The sequence below is a fragment of the Petaurus breviceps genome, unplaced genomic scaffold (genome assembly GCF_028583685.1).
Source record: "Petaurus breviceps papuanus isolate PSGF00001 unplaced genomic scaffold, PetGlider_PUasm1.0 189, whole genome shotgun sequence".
In the NCBI taxonomy this organism is placed as follows: domain Eukaryota; kingdom Metazoa; phylum Chordata; class Mammalia; order Diprotodontia; family Petauridae; genus Petaurus; species Petaurus breviceps.
The window spans coordinates 31,812,665-31,827,643 of NW_027185809.1; the positions used below are offsets into that span (position 1 = coordinate 31,812,665).

The 14,979-nt window shown below is 42.8% G+C and overlaps 1 long non-coding RNA gene across 1 annotated transcript in view; it reads left to right on the plus strand.

Annotated features, from left to right (window-relative positions):
- The window catches only part of LOC138164423 (uncharacterized), a 65,544-nt gene extending 52,567 nt beyond the window's left edge, over positions 1 to 12,977 (plus strand). The window contains exons 3-4 of the long non-coding RNA XR_011169054.1: positions 6,086 to 6,162; positions 12,283 to 12,977. This is a non-coding gene — a long non-coding RNA (uncharacterized lncRNA). The remainder of the gene's footprint in view (positions 1 to 6,085; positions 6,163 to 12,282) is intronic.
- Positions 12,978 to 14,979: the final 2,002 nt, after the last annotated feature.

Here is a 14,979-nt window from a genome sequence, read left to right on the forward strand (position 1 = left end):
ATCTCTAAGGCAGGACTGGGGGAGACAGAAGGAAAAAAAAGAAATTTATATAATAATTTTATTATATATTTAAAAGGAATAGCAAGTTGTACATAATAGATCTGCAATTTCATATACAATTCATCTTTTTTCATTATACTGTGTTATGGAAATGCTTGTCTTACTACATAAATTAAAAATAAAATAAATTTTAAAAAAGAAGAGGCATTGGGGGCAGCTAGGCAGCGCAGTGAATAGAGCACTGGCCCTGGAGTCAGGAGGAACTGAGTTCAAATCCAGCCTCAGACACTCGATACACTTACTAGCCTTGTGACCTTGGGCAAGTCACTTAACCCCAATTGCCTTGCCTTCCCCCCCAGTAGGTAGATACATAGATACATAGATAGAAAGACAGATAATGCCTTTCATGGTCCTTCCAAGAAATGTAATAGATGAACTGGGCATCTTTGAATTGTGTCTACCACAGGTAGATATAGATCTGCTCTGAGTGTCATGGAAGCAATGAACATGAGCTTGAACAGGCTTCTGGAGATAGTATAGGATAGAAGGGATTGGTGTGCTATAATCCACAGGGTCATAAAGAGTCAGACATGACTGAATGACAACAACAGTCTTTAAGAACAAGACCACTTTCCTGGTGGCAGTAGTAGCCTAATCCATTGACGTGGTCTCTGGGGAGCTTCTGGGACTAGGTGGGAGGGCTCCACAGGATGAGCCTGTCTCTCTTGTTAATGCTGCTACTAATCTCTGTTCCCCAGCTCATTCCTCCCTGAACTGAGATGCTGCCCTTCCATCAGACCCATAGAAATAATTGATTTAGAGCTCGAGGGGACTTGAGAAACCATCTAGTTGAACATCTTCATTTTATGGATGAAGAAATGGAGGCCCAAGGAGTAGAACCAGGAGAAATCTGTACACAATTACAGACACAGCGTATGTGTGATGACCAACTTTGATAGACTGGACTCTTCTCAGCAATGCAGTGATATAAGTCAATCTCAAAAGACTCATGATGGAGAGAAATGTGTGCATCCAGAGGAAGAACTAGAAAGAACTGAGTTTATATACAGATGGAAGCAAAATACCTGATCTTTTTCCTTTTCTTGTTTGGTTTTATGTCCTCTTTACCATTTTTCATTCCATCTGATACAATCCGTTTTTATAACCTGACTAACGTATAATGTGAAAGTATTTACAGATCCTATACTTGACTATATGCCGCCATGGGGGGGAGGGGAGGGAGGGGGACAAAATGTGAAACTCAAGGAATTGTGGGATTGAATCCTGTAAACTAAAAGGAAACACAAATTAATTAAAAAAGAAACGGAGGCCCACAGAGATTAAGTAATTCACCCGAACCCCTGATCCTCTTGACTCCAAGCTCAGCACTCTATCCAGTAAACAACCCAGGCTGCTTCTCAGGCGTCTCCCAGCTGTAAACACTCAGGAGTGCCCCAGAGAACTAGCCACACACTCTCCAGAACAGCTGTAATCTTCCTCTGACACCCAAAACTTCTTCCTTCCCTCCCCTTTCTCTTCCAGCCCCATGCTAATGACCATGGAGTGTTCCTGCTCCACGTCCCACCAGATGGTGAGTTACTAGATTGCCATTCATGTATATGTATGTGGATATTTAATTATATAGCCCCAGAAAGTTCCTTGGAAGGTGGGGATGAATAAGAAGAGAAAATTCTCCTTCCCCTTTCCCAATAGGAGCATTGAGTAAAGGATTCTGATATCTTACAGTAACAAATAGCAAATTTCTATGACTTTTCAGGTTGAACTGTGGCAATAGAATCATAGGGTCACAGATTCAGAGATGGCTGGGACATCAGAGAACACTGAATCCTTTCATCTTACAGATAAAAAAACTGAGGACTAGAGAATATAAGTGACTTGCCCAGGGTCACAGTTAGTAAGTATCCATGGTAGAATTTGAACTAAGGTCTTCATGACTCCAAGGCCATGCTTCCTTGTAGTAACTAGGCCTGAGTGGCTAGAAGGTGGCACATGCCCCTGTGTGCATGGTAACTTCTTCCCTACCTCAAGATATCAGACCTGGCTATAGTCCCCCACCACAGTCTGTAATGGAAATGCAAATTTTAAGATCTTCCCTGCCCCTAGGCTAAAGTGCACCTGGAGCCTGGGGTGAGAGGTTTGTTTTTCAGTAGATACTTTTTGATTGGCCAGTGGGTCCAGAAGGTTGTTATATTCTGTGACCCAGGAGAAGGCTATATAATCCCTGATGTGAGGCTTTGCTTTGGGGCTCACTTTGAGAAGTGTTCTGTGATTTGATCAGATGAGAGAGACTCTGGGAAGCCATTGTTGAGAGCCCCCTGGCTTTGAAAAACCCAGATGTTGATTTGGTATGGATGTAATGGTTGGACAGTTTGGAAACTTGTCTACTTCATAATTCTGTCTGTATATTCTGAAGTTCGGGGTGCTGACCTTTTTCCCCTGAACTAGGTAAACGATACATATTTGACTGATTAAAGTAAGCTTGTTAACCCATTTTGAGTTGCTTTCCTTTAACAAAGCAGATCTAAGAATCTGTGTTGACAGCCACCCTGGGGACGCTTGGGGTGCTTGCTGATATACAGTCCCATGTCTAGATTATGAACAAGGAGGTGAGTTGTGTGGAAAGCTAGTTGTAGGCTCACAGGGTCATAGTTTTAGAGCTAGAGGGCACCTTAGTGGTCAGTGAGTACAAACCCTTTACTTTACAAAGGAAGAATCTGAGGTCCAGAGTGGTGATGTGACCTTGCCTGAGATTCAAACCCTGGTCCACTGATTTTAAATCCAGTTTGCTCTCTTTTGTTACTCTTTGGCTCCTGGAGAGTGGAGTGAAACCTGTTCTTTCTGTGATTCTCATTCCCAGTCCCACAGGGAGCTGAAGATACAAAGAGGTGTGTGTGTGTGGTGTGTGTATGTGTGGTGTGTGTGTGGTGTGTGTGAGAAAGACAGAGAGACCGACAGATAGAGACAGAGACAGAGAGACAGAGACGGAGAGAGAAGAGAATGATGGGCTGTTCCTCCCCCTGCATTTCTGTGAGGAGAAGAATTTTGGAGGAACAGAATAAGTCCTGGGCCCTGGAATTAGAGCTGGATGTTTTAGTGTCCTTCAGAGCTCAAATATTGACTTACACTTACTGTCCCAGCTCTTTCATTCACTATCTTGCCACTGGCCCCAGATGGCTCCAGAGGAGAAAGTTGAGACTGGTTACTTTGCACAGCCCTCCCTCACTTAAATCAATGCACTTGCAAGTCATGGCATCACCTTCCTGATGCCATGGTCCTCTTCAAAGAGGAAGAATAAACAACAACAACAGCAGCAGTAACCTCAATCAGACCACTGAACCTCTCTCTCTAAGCCTCATCTACTCTTATGAACAAAGGGAATCTGGGCTACATGGTTCCTTAGGTCTCTTACAGATTTGAAAATTTGTTCATCTGTGGCTAGCAGTTTATCCATGTCTACTTAGGATGAAGTAAAGGCAGATTTAAATTGTAGCAAAAGAGATTTAGGAGACCAAAGGAAGAAGTAGGCTACAGGGGAGATGCTATAGAATCTGTTGTCATAATAATGAAAAAAAGTAGGAAGGAAGGAGTCCTAGTGGTACCAGATCTCAAACTATACTACAATGCAATAATAATCAAAATGCTTTGATATTGGTTAAAAAATAGAAGTTGATCAGGAACATCAGAATTAGGTTTTCCACACACAGAAGCAAGTATTTCTAGTGTTGATAAACCCAAAGATACCCACTATTGGAGTAAGAGCTCATTATTCAACAAACACTTCTGGGAAAATTGGAAAATAGTATGGCAGAAACTACATATGGACTAACATCTCATACCTTATACTAGTCAGTATATGACTTAAGACATAAAAGGTGACATCATAAATTAGAGGAGCAAGGAAGAAATTACCTTTCAGATCTATGGAGAGAGGAAGAAAGAAGTCATGACCAAAGGATGGAGAGGATTTACAGAAGATTAAAATGGACAATTTTGATTATATATAAAAATTTAAACTGCTACACAAACAAAACCAATTCAGCTAAAATTAAAAAGGAAGTAAGTAGCTGGGAAGAAAAAAAAATCTCATTTCCAAAATATATAGGGAACTGATTCAACTTTATAAGAATAAGAGCCACTCCCCAATTGACAAATGGTGAAAGGATATAAATGGTCAGTTTTCAGAGTAAGAAATCCAACCTACAAAAAGCCATATAAAAAAATACTTCAAATAACTTATAATTAGAGAAATACAGATTAAAGCTGCTCTGAGGTTCTGCTTCTCATCCAGCAGATTAGCAAAATTGAGAGAAAAGACAAATGACAAATGTTGGAGGGACTATGGAAAAACAAATATATTAATGCACTGTTTGTGGAACTGTGTATTGGTCCAATAATTCTGGAAAGTAATTTGGAATTGTACCCCAAAAAATTACCAAACTATGCTTATTCTATGACCCAGTGATAATACTGCTAAGTCCAAAACTCAAGGAGATCAAAGAAAAAGGAACAGGACCTATAGGTACAAAAATATTTATAGTATAGCTCTTTTTGTGGTGAGAAAAATAAACTAAAAATAAAGGGGGTACCCATCAAGTGGGGAATGATTGAATAAGTTATTATAATGAATGTAATGGAATACTACTGTGCTTTAAGAAATAATGAAGGGGATGATTTCAGAGAATCCTGGGAAGATTTCTATGAACTAATACATAGTGAAGTGAGTAGAACTAGAATAATTTCTACAATAACTGCAACATTGTAAAGGCAAACAACTTTTAAATTAAGATTTAAGAACTCTGACCAATGCAATGACCAGCCATGATCCCAGAGGATCCACAATGAAACATGCTACCCCCTTCCAGACAGAGACGTGATGAACTAAGGGACTGAGACATATGTTTTGCATATGGACAATGTGGAAATCTGTTTTGCTTTGACTATATATAGTTGTTATATGGGTGATGTTTTTCTTTCCTTTTCAATAGAGGAGTAAGAAAAGAGAAAATAGATTTTTGTTAATTTAAAATTTTTTTAGAATAATCTGCCAAATTGAATTATAATAAAAAGATATTTATCCTTTGAATAATAATAACTCACATTTGTAACACTTTAAGCTCTACAAAGCTACATCTAACAGGAGACTGGACTAGATGAACTTTGGAAATATCCTTTAGCTATCTGATTATTAAAAGGAATCAATATGACTGTTGAGTGCCAAACTGAGGCTTTGAAAGGTGCCTTTTCACAAATATTTCTGCCCTTTCTCCATTGTGATTTTTACCTCTGGCTCTACCCATGTCTGTCTTCTGCAACTGTGAGAGGACTGGGGTACTGTGCTTGTGAGGGGAGTCTGAGGTTGTATCCAAAGGGAAAGGCTTAACCTGATGAGTTTTCTCCTCTGTCTTGTGAATTCTCACTACTCCTCCAGAATCACTTTATCCTCTATATCCTGATTCGCTTCTTTCACTACTATATACTTCCTCAGTGGTACCTTACCCCTATGTGCCTAAACTGGCCCCTTCCCCACTGGTGTCCTAGAGAGTAGCCCCAAACATTTACCCAGTAGTACCCCACCACCACCAGCAACAACTTAGCTTTGCCTCATTCCTAGGAGAGTAAGCCTAAGGAGAAGATGTCAACATTGGACAAAATTCTTGTCTTGGGGAAGAGATAGAATGGAACCTTTGGTAAAGCAAGGGAAGTCCCCAAACTGAAGAACTAGATGCCATACTGCCCACCAGGGTAGACCCCAGTGAACCAATGCCTATACAACATTGCGAGTGATGCCAATCAAAGACATATCTTAGCCACTGTGTTCTCTCTTCTTCCTCTTCTGGGCTTCCTTTCCTCTACTTCAAAAGAGCAGAGGAACTTGACAGTCTTGACTCTTCATAGAGTCTTTCATAGAGGAACTTGCATTTTATTTTAATGTGCAAATTCCCCAAGTGGCTTTCTGGTACATATCTAGAGACTCATTCCTTGGTAAAATCACTAGGCAGATATCAGGAGGGCACAGGAGAGAAGTCCTTGGCACTGGCCTTTGTTTTCTTCTTTCTCATTCCAGGCTAGGTCCTGCTTTGTGGATGCGAGATCTGAACTGGCTGCTTCTGGGGAGCTGGCTAGCAGGAGGCTGAATGGGAGGTGAGTCATTAATCACCATTATTCATGATGAATTTTGTAACATGTAATGCTGTACCAGGCACTATAAGGAGCATGTAAAAGGCTCTTCTTAAGAAGAGCTATGCTGACACACGTGTTGGGGTAGGACTGGTGGCTATGAGATAGATTTTGAAGAGTGGAGAGAGAAAAAATGGGTTTGTCTTTGGCTTAAAGAGTATATGGGGGACGGGCAGGTAGCACAGCAAGTAAGAGCACCGGCTCCAGTGTTGGGATGATCTGGAGATCGAATCCCAGGCTCAGATACTCAGCACCACACCCAGAAATAACTAGCCGTGTAACCTTGAGCAAGTTACTTGACCCTGATTGCTAAAAAAAAAAAAAAAGAGTATATGGGTTGGGGGAAGTGGGGGAAAGGACAGACTGACTTGAGGTTTGAAGATATAAGGAAGACTTTGTAGGACGTTAGATTTAGAAGGTACCTTAGAGACCATCTAGTGGCCTTCACTTTACCAATGTGGAAACTGAGACTCAGAGAAGTTAAATGATTTACCCAAGGTCACATGGGTCAGAACTCAGATTAGATCTTGAGTCCCAGGATTCCAAGTTCAACATTCTTTTTGATGAACCATAAAAACCAGTTGTTTTTAAGGACAATCTGGTTTTTTTCTGAGGATCTCTGTGTGGGGAAATATCTCTCTAGCCCATCATTTTCCGGGATGCCCTTACTATGTTCCCTTTGCCTCTGCCGCCCATTCCCAGGCTCAGCTCGGTATTTCTCTTTGGGTGGCCCTGAATTACAGATGGTGCTGTGAAAACCTTGACCCTAGAGGATATAAAATAGAAAAGGCCATGAGTCCAAGTCCAACAAGCAGGGAGATGTTGACAGAAAAGATCCCTAGCACCTCCAAGTGACAGGATGCCATGGGACTTTTACAGATCTCTTCCAGCTCAAATTTCATAGATAATTTAAAGCATGGTCAGTGCCCACCAGAGTAGCTTACTGGCTGTTATAGAAATGTAGGAATCCAGGGATTTCTGGGGCCAGAAAGGATGGGACAGGCTTCCCTATTCTGGGAAGGAGTTAAAGGACCAGATAGGAACGATCTTTTGTAGAAGGATCCCCATTCCTATCCCAAGGCCTTCCATATTCCCTAGTTCTTTCTTTATTTCCCTGTTGCTGTAACCACTTCAGGGAAAGAAAGGTGATTATTAAGTGAAGCTTAAATATCTAACTTTGAGGCAAAATTCAAGGGAAAGGAACAGTGAACGAAAAGGGATGTTTTTGTGAAGACAGAGAAGCAAAGTAGAGAGTGATAAAGAAAGGGGAATATGAGCTTAGGAGTGGGAAGCAAAGGTTTCTGCTTTCTACCAGATTGTATATTTCATAAGGGCCGCTCCAGAGAAGGAACTTCTTGTTCGACAAGCCCTCTGCCCAGTTGGAACCATTATAGGGGCCTGGGTTTGGACCCAAGGCTGAGCACAGCCTAGCCAGGCTGGCGGCAGAGGGGTATTGGGGTGGAGCCCAAGTCAGCAGGGAGGGAGAGATTTCATTTCAATCTTCTTTGTGCCTCGAAGCAAACAAATTCTTCCCCCTCTTCCTCCCCCCCCCCAGAGCCCCCAGGGGGGGCATTTCTTGCCTAATGCTCTCCAGGTGCTGGCAGCCAACCCCACGGTCTTGCTAATGCTGACCAGATGGTGCTTGTCTCTCTTCCTCTAGCCCAGCTACTGTCCTACACTTCCCTCCAGTCTCCAGCTGTTCTCAGGCCTCTGGCATGTCCCAGCCCTCCAGGGGATAGAAGATAAAGCTTCATTCAAGGGCTTCCCATTCACGAAATTGATCAACTAGAGGCTCCGCTAGCCAGTGCAGGGAAACAGCAAGCCAACTCCTTGCCCCCTTAGCCAAGGGGAGCCTGCCCCATGACCCCTTGGTGACAACAGGAATGACAACAAGAATACCAGGTTCCAATTTCCAGGGCTAGAAATGGAGTTAGCTTCCAGGTAAGTTCCTAGGGAAGGAATTCTGCCTCCTCTGGCTCCAGTGTCTTGGATCTCAGCTCTCCAAAGAGAAGCGGCCCTGCCTTTGATGGGGGATTGAGCTACATCACTAGTGTCACCTAACACAGTTCTTCCCTGCCCTGGGAACTTAGTGAGAGACGCTGATGAGCAATGATTTCTACCCCAAATTCAAATGTCTGATTTCTTCATCTGAGCTCACATTCCCACACATATTCTTAGGAAGGAAACTCCTATACAATCACACAAGTATAGAAGCCCAGCAGATGTGTAGAATATATCAACCACTTATTGGAAATGGTTTTATGGGTGAAGGGATGAACCAGTTAATCCCCAGAAGTTCCTCCGCACCCTGGGGTTTTATGGAGAAATGTCCATCCACATGAAGATTAGATACCTGAGGCTCCTTGGAACACATAATGGAGGCACAAAGAAGTGGCTAGGGACCAAGGCGGCCAGGCAGCTAGAACTGGAGTAAGGAAAACCTGAGTTCGCATACTGCCCTGGATACCTACTAACTGTGCGGCCCTGGGCAAGTAATTTAACTTCTCTCAGCCTCAGTTTCCTCATCCGTAAAATGGGAATCTTAAATTAGCACCTACCTCACTGGGTTGGTGTGAGTAGCAAATGAACTAACATGTAAGACAACAGCACTTTACAAACCTTATGTAAATGCTTTGATGCGGTTCTTGTTCAATCTCTTCTGACAACCTGTGAGGTAGGTGCTGTTTTATCATTACTATTTTACAGTTGAAGATTAAATTACTTGCTCGGATTCATGTTGTTGTTCTGTCAATTACATCATGTGACCCCACATGGGGATACTTTGTGACCCCAGTTTTCTTGTCAGAGATGCTGGAGTGGTTTGCCATTTCCTTCTCCAGCTCATTTTATACATGAGGAAATTAAAGCAAATGGGGCTAAGTGACTGGCCCAGGGTCACACAGCTAGAAGTGTATAAGGTCATATTTGAATTTTGTCTTCCTGACTCGAGGCCCTAAGTTTACTTCACCACCTAACTGCCAAATAAATGCTAACTATTTTTTATCTACCAAGGTATGTCATAGGTTTTAGGGATCTTCTCTATGGGTGATACTTGTGGGTTATGGAAGTTTTGATTGTACTGGGGCACCAGTTCCCAGGGTCCCTGGGAACCCCTCTCAGTTTAAAGAGACAGGAAGGGTTGTCAGGGATGCAAGGGGAGAGCAGAACTTCATGACCCATAGGGATCTTCTTGAGTTATAGGCATTCCCTGTTCTAGGAACAATGTCCCTTCTCAAGAAGTGTCTGGCTTAAAGAAAAAACTGATGGAATCTGAATGCAGATCGAAGCATATTATTTTCACTTTATTTTTTTCACGTTTTTTTCTTTTAGCCTATTTCTTCTTTTATGTCACTAATATGAAAATATGTTTTACGTGATTACACATATATAGCTTATATCAAATTGTTTACCATCTTAGGGAGAGGGAAGGTGAGGAAAGGAGGTAGAAAAATTTGAAACTCAAAATTTTTTTTTAAGTGAATGTCAAAAATTGTCTTTACATGTAATCAGAAAAAATAAAGTACTATTTAAAAAGAAAAAAGAAGTGTCTAGTTATCTACCTTGGCCTTGATGCATAGTAGAGTAATAAGTAAGGTCATTTTACATTTTTGAAGGGACCTAGAAGTGCCAAGGTCACAAGATTGTGGATTTAGAAGTAAAAGGGGCCTTAGAGACCATTCTATCCAATGTCCTCATTTTACAGGTAAGGAAGCTGAGACCCAGACAGGTAAAAAGTGATTTGCCTAAGGTGGCACAAGTAGTACATCAAGATGTAGGGTTTGAAGCTAAGTCTTCTAATTCCAGATCCAAATCATCTTTCCACTAAATCATGATGTCTGCTCTCTGCACATAAGCTAAGATGGTTGTAATGGTCCATGAACTCACTTGATCAACATAAGCAACAGCAGCACACACTGTTCCCTGATCTCTTCCCTTTGTCCCTCCCTCCACCCCACTCCATTCCCAACCCAACAAGATTTTGGACACAGCTGGACAAAGGCAGTGGGGGCCCATCTCCAGCCCAACTTGGGAGGCCAATAACATTGGATTTAATCATGACGGCTGGTTTCCAGCAACTGTCTGTGATCCTGTCTACTCAAAGGAGAGGGAAGTTACATCTAGCCAATGTCCCCTGTGGCTCCGATCCAGGGTAACGCCTGCCTGCCTTCTTTCTCTCTTTTTTCCATACTGAAAATTAGAGCTCCCAGAGGACATGTAAAGGGATGAGGAAGGCTCATCTGAATACTGTCCTTCTATTAGTGGAACTGAGAAGGGCCCCATGAGGGAATGCCTTGAGAATGAACATCCCTTTCCAGTGGTAGAGAAAGCTGGATCCTTCCCTTCCCCCTTTCTGGCTATTCTGTAGCTCTGGGAATTTAGACTCTCTCTGCCAACCAGAGTAAATGAGGTCCCCGGATAGCCGTGGTCTGGCTGGCATTTCCTGTGTTGGCTTTGGCTGGTGACTGCAATACAAATGGGTCACCCTTTCAGCCTGTGCTAGGTCAATTGGGCATGTCTTGGACTCTTGGGCACCACTGACTTCTGTCCTCATAGCCCCAGAGGGAATCCTACTATAAGTATCTTGGGCTGTCCTAGTCATTCCCTCCCTTTTTGTACAATGAACTCTCCCCCCAACCCTGCCTTTTAGAGCACTGTTTTCCCCAAAATCTGGCTAGTCCTCAACTTAGCTTGTCTCAACACATGCTTTTCAGGGCCGTGAAAAGGGAACTCTTGGGATTTTCAACCTTCTGGAACATTTCTGGGTGGAAGTTCTGTTCTCCCCTTGCATCCCTGACTACCCTTCCTGTCTCTTTGGACTGAGATAGGTCCCCCAGGGACCCTGTGAACTGATGCCCCAGTACCAGTCCAATCAAAACCTCCATATCCCAAAAGTGACCTAGACGCTGAGGGAGGCACCCCTGAGTCAGGAAAGCTTTGGCCAAAAAATTAGTTTCCATAATAAACTCTCCAGACAAAGGTCCACAGGCTGCTCTAATCAAAGCTCACTGCCTTATTTGGGCTTGTAGAGCACTCTTTCCTTGGGTAACACATGGGGCTCCATATGTGTACATGTGCACATACATTCAAAAACTCAGTTTTGGGGGGATGAGATAGAGAATACAACTTTTTCAGACAAAGAGACTGGGCGCCCCCCGCCCTGGGCAGAAAATATCCCACTCAAGGTCATTTGATGAATCACTTTTGCTGTTGCTGTTCTTATTGAGTTCTTATTATTCTTATTCTTATAGAAAACCTGGGGTTTTCTAGGCAAAGATTTGCCATTTCCTTTTCCAGCTCATTTTACAAATGAGGAAATTGAGGCAAACAGGGTTAAGCGACTTGCCCAAGGGTCACACAGCTAGTTAGTGTCTGGAGTCAGATTTGAACTCACGGAGATGAGTCCATACACTGCTCCACCTAACTGCCCTCACTAGCCCAGCTCAAAGCCAAAGGAGAGGAGGCCATGGCATGGTAGACAGAATGCTGGGCTTGGATTCAGGATGAATAGGCTGAATCCTATCCCTGACCCCTACTAGCTGTGTGACATTGGGCCCGTCACCTAATCTCTTTGTTTTCTCATCTGTAAAATTTGAATAAAAACAATAACGCCCACCTTACAGCATTATTGTGAATCTGTAATGAAGTAACATGTAAAAGTGTTTGGCAAATTTTAATCTGCTATATAAATGTGAGCTCTTATTATTTTCCTCCTCAGTCTGGCAGCTTTCCCAGCATATCTCAAGTGACAAAATCAGGGGATTCCCTTTTCCTTCCCAACAGTTTAGGCCTGGGGAAAGTTTCAATTAATACTCTCAGACAGGGATTCTTAACCTTTTTTGTATTATTAACTCCTTTGGCAATCTGGTGAAACCTACGATCCCCTTCTCTGATTTGTGGGGGGTTTTAAATTCATAATTGGAGGAAATGCTAAATTTCAGTTAGAGGATAGTGAAAATAAAGATGTCATATTTCCTTCTAAGCTCATAAACCTCCCTGAAATCTCTTCATGAACCTTTTGGAAGTCTGTGGACCCCAGGTTAAGGATCCCTGTTCTACCTCCTCTGTTTGCTCTGGTTTCTCTAGAAGAGAGGGAGGCGCTCGAGAAAAGGAGACATCTTGACTCACTCTAGAACAAAGGACTTCATCTTCAGTCCCTGGGAGGCTTCCATAGGACGCTGCCAGAAAGGTCTCTTCTTGTCCACCTGCTCCCATCTCCCTAGGACATCCCCGACTTCACCTGCAGATTCACTGTTCTCTCATGCACTGTTTTCTCAACCGACATTTTTTTGGCTCCAAGTCTCTGGGATACTGAACTGTCCCAAGCAAGAGGCATTCATAATACTTATTTTCCCAAAGTACAGAGTCTGTAACACAATCAGGCTCTCTGTGTGCTGGCGCCACCCTCATCATCTTCCTTGCCTGAGCTGCCCTCGATCCCCTCCCCACTCCCTGGTTGGGGGACAGGCAAGCTCCTCGTAGAGTCCAGGAATAGGCCTGACCCCATTCCAAGTTGGCAGCCATCTCTAGGCTGAGATCTGTCCTCCATTCCATACTGGGGGACTCAGTGAAGGGGAGAATAGGACAGAGTATCATCCCCTTCCTGCAAACTATCAGCCATGTACAATCTTTCATCAACCTGATTCACCAGCCTCAGGTTCCCAGCAGCAGTTCAAGGACAACTATGGCATTCCATAGTGAGAAGAGAACAAAACTACATATATCCATTCTGACTGATGTTTAATTAGTTCAGAATAAAAATTAAAATTCACTTTAAAACACAAACTTTGAAACTCACCTTAAAAAAATAACATCACAGGACTAGTTGTCAACAGACCTTGGTATGAGTCCTGGATTACCAACTATTTGACCTCAATTTCCTCATCTATAAAACCATCCCTCGATGTTGGCAGCATCTAATGAGCTAATAAATATCACATGCTTTATAAAGAATGAGATGCAAAGATATTATTACAATGTCAGATCTCTGCAAGGCAGCATGAGAGATATTCTGATAAGAATCAACAGTCCTAGCTCTGACACTTAACAGCCGTGAGATCATTGTTATTCAGTCATGTCTGACTCTTCATGACTCCATTTGGGATTTTCTTGGTAAAGATACTGAGTGGTTTGCCCTTTCTTTCATTTTACAGATGAAGAAACTGTGGCAAATAGGGTAAAGTGACTTGCCCAGGGTCACACCAGCTAGAGTCTGAGGCGGGATGTGAAGTCAGGTCTTCCTGACTCCAGACTCAGAACTCTATCCGCTGCAACACCTAGTTTCCCCAGCTGTGTGATAGGAAGTAAGTCATTTATGCTGGCTGAGCCTCAGTTTACTTTAAAATAGAGAATAAAAAAAAATACTTGTACTCCTGACCACACAGAATTGTTGAGAGAAAAATACTTTTAAAATCCTAAAGTACTTTAGGGATATATTATTGAGATGATTGATTATCTCTCTCCCCTAATCTCCTCTCTCCTCCCAGAGGAAGCAGTGTGCAGCCAGGGGGAATTGTCTGAGAACTCTAGGTCTCTCCAAGGAATCCCCCACCCTACCCTCGTGTTTGACAGACACTTTTCTCTGTAGCTCTTCCCTGGTAACCCTACCCCTTAGATCCAGAATTGTTGTAGCAGGCCCTGAGCCACAACAAAAAGTCACTGGGGACGACCACCCTTTGGCCAGCTCGGCACTGCCACCTCCTGGCCAGTAAGCATCAACCCCACCCTCACTGGCTGTCAGATGCCAGATGCCAGGAACTGGTCTAACTGATGGACTGTGGGCCTGGCAGAATGATCATTTTCTTGAGCTGGAAGGAATCTTATGGTTATTTACTTCATCCCTCTAATTTTAAAGATTAGGTTAAGTGTCTAAGGTCACACATATTGTTGTTTTTTGTTGTCCAGTTGTTTAATAAGTTCAGAATACAAATTAAAATTCACTTTAAAATTTAAAATTCACTTTAAACCCCATGTGGGGTTTTCTCAGCAGAGATACTGGAGTGCTTTGCCATTTCCTTCTCCAGTTCATTTTACAGATGAGGAAACTGAGGCAAACAGGGTTAAGTGACTTGCCCAGGGTCACACAGCTAGTGGTTTACCATTTCCTTCTCCAGCTCATTTTACAGATGAGGAAACTGAGGCAAACAGGGTTAAGTAACTTGCCCAGGGTTACAGCATCTAAGAAGTGTCTGAGACCAGATTTGAACTCAGGAAGATGAATCTTTCTGTCTTTGAGCCTGGCACTCTATCCAGTGTACCTCCTAGGTAGAAAGTAGCAAGCCCAAGATTCAATCTCAGGTCTTTTGACTCCAACTCCAGCATCCGTTCTATTGTACCATATTGAGAGAGGAAGATACAAGGTCCCCAGAATTCCTGCAGTGGCCTAGCTTGTTGGATATGTCTGTTCTTTTTCAGAGGGTCTCTTGTCTCAAAGGTACTGCTATGTGACCTGGGCGGGTGGGAGACCTGGGCATACTCCCAAGCTGAAGTCTATTATCCAAAAGGGCCTCTTCCTCATCCAGAGAAGGGAATCAGTGCTGGGAGGGAGGAGTGTTGAACTTAGATTTTTTTCCTCCTCTTTGAGTAACCCTTTCTTTGCTGCTAATTGATTTTTATTTAAGATTTAAATTCTCAGTTGCTACCAGAAGTATGTGGGGCAGTTCACAGATTAAAACAGCATCGAGAAAGATGCTTAAAGATAAAACTGAACTGTCTAAAAAGAAGGACTGTATGCTCTCAGGTGCCATAACGGAGCAGATGGCGCACAGGCCTTTCATGGGATTG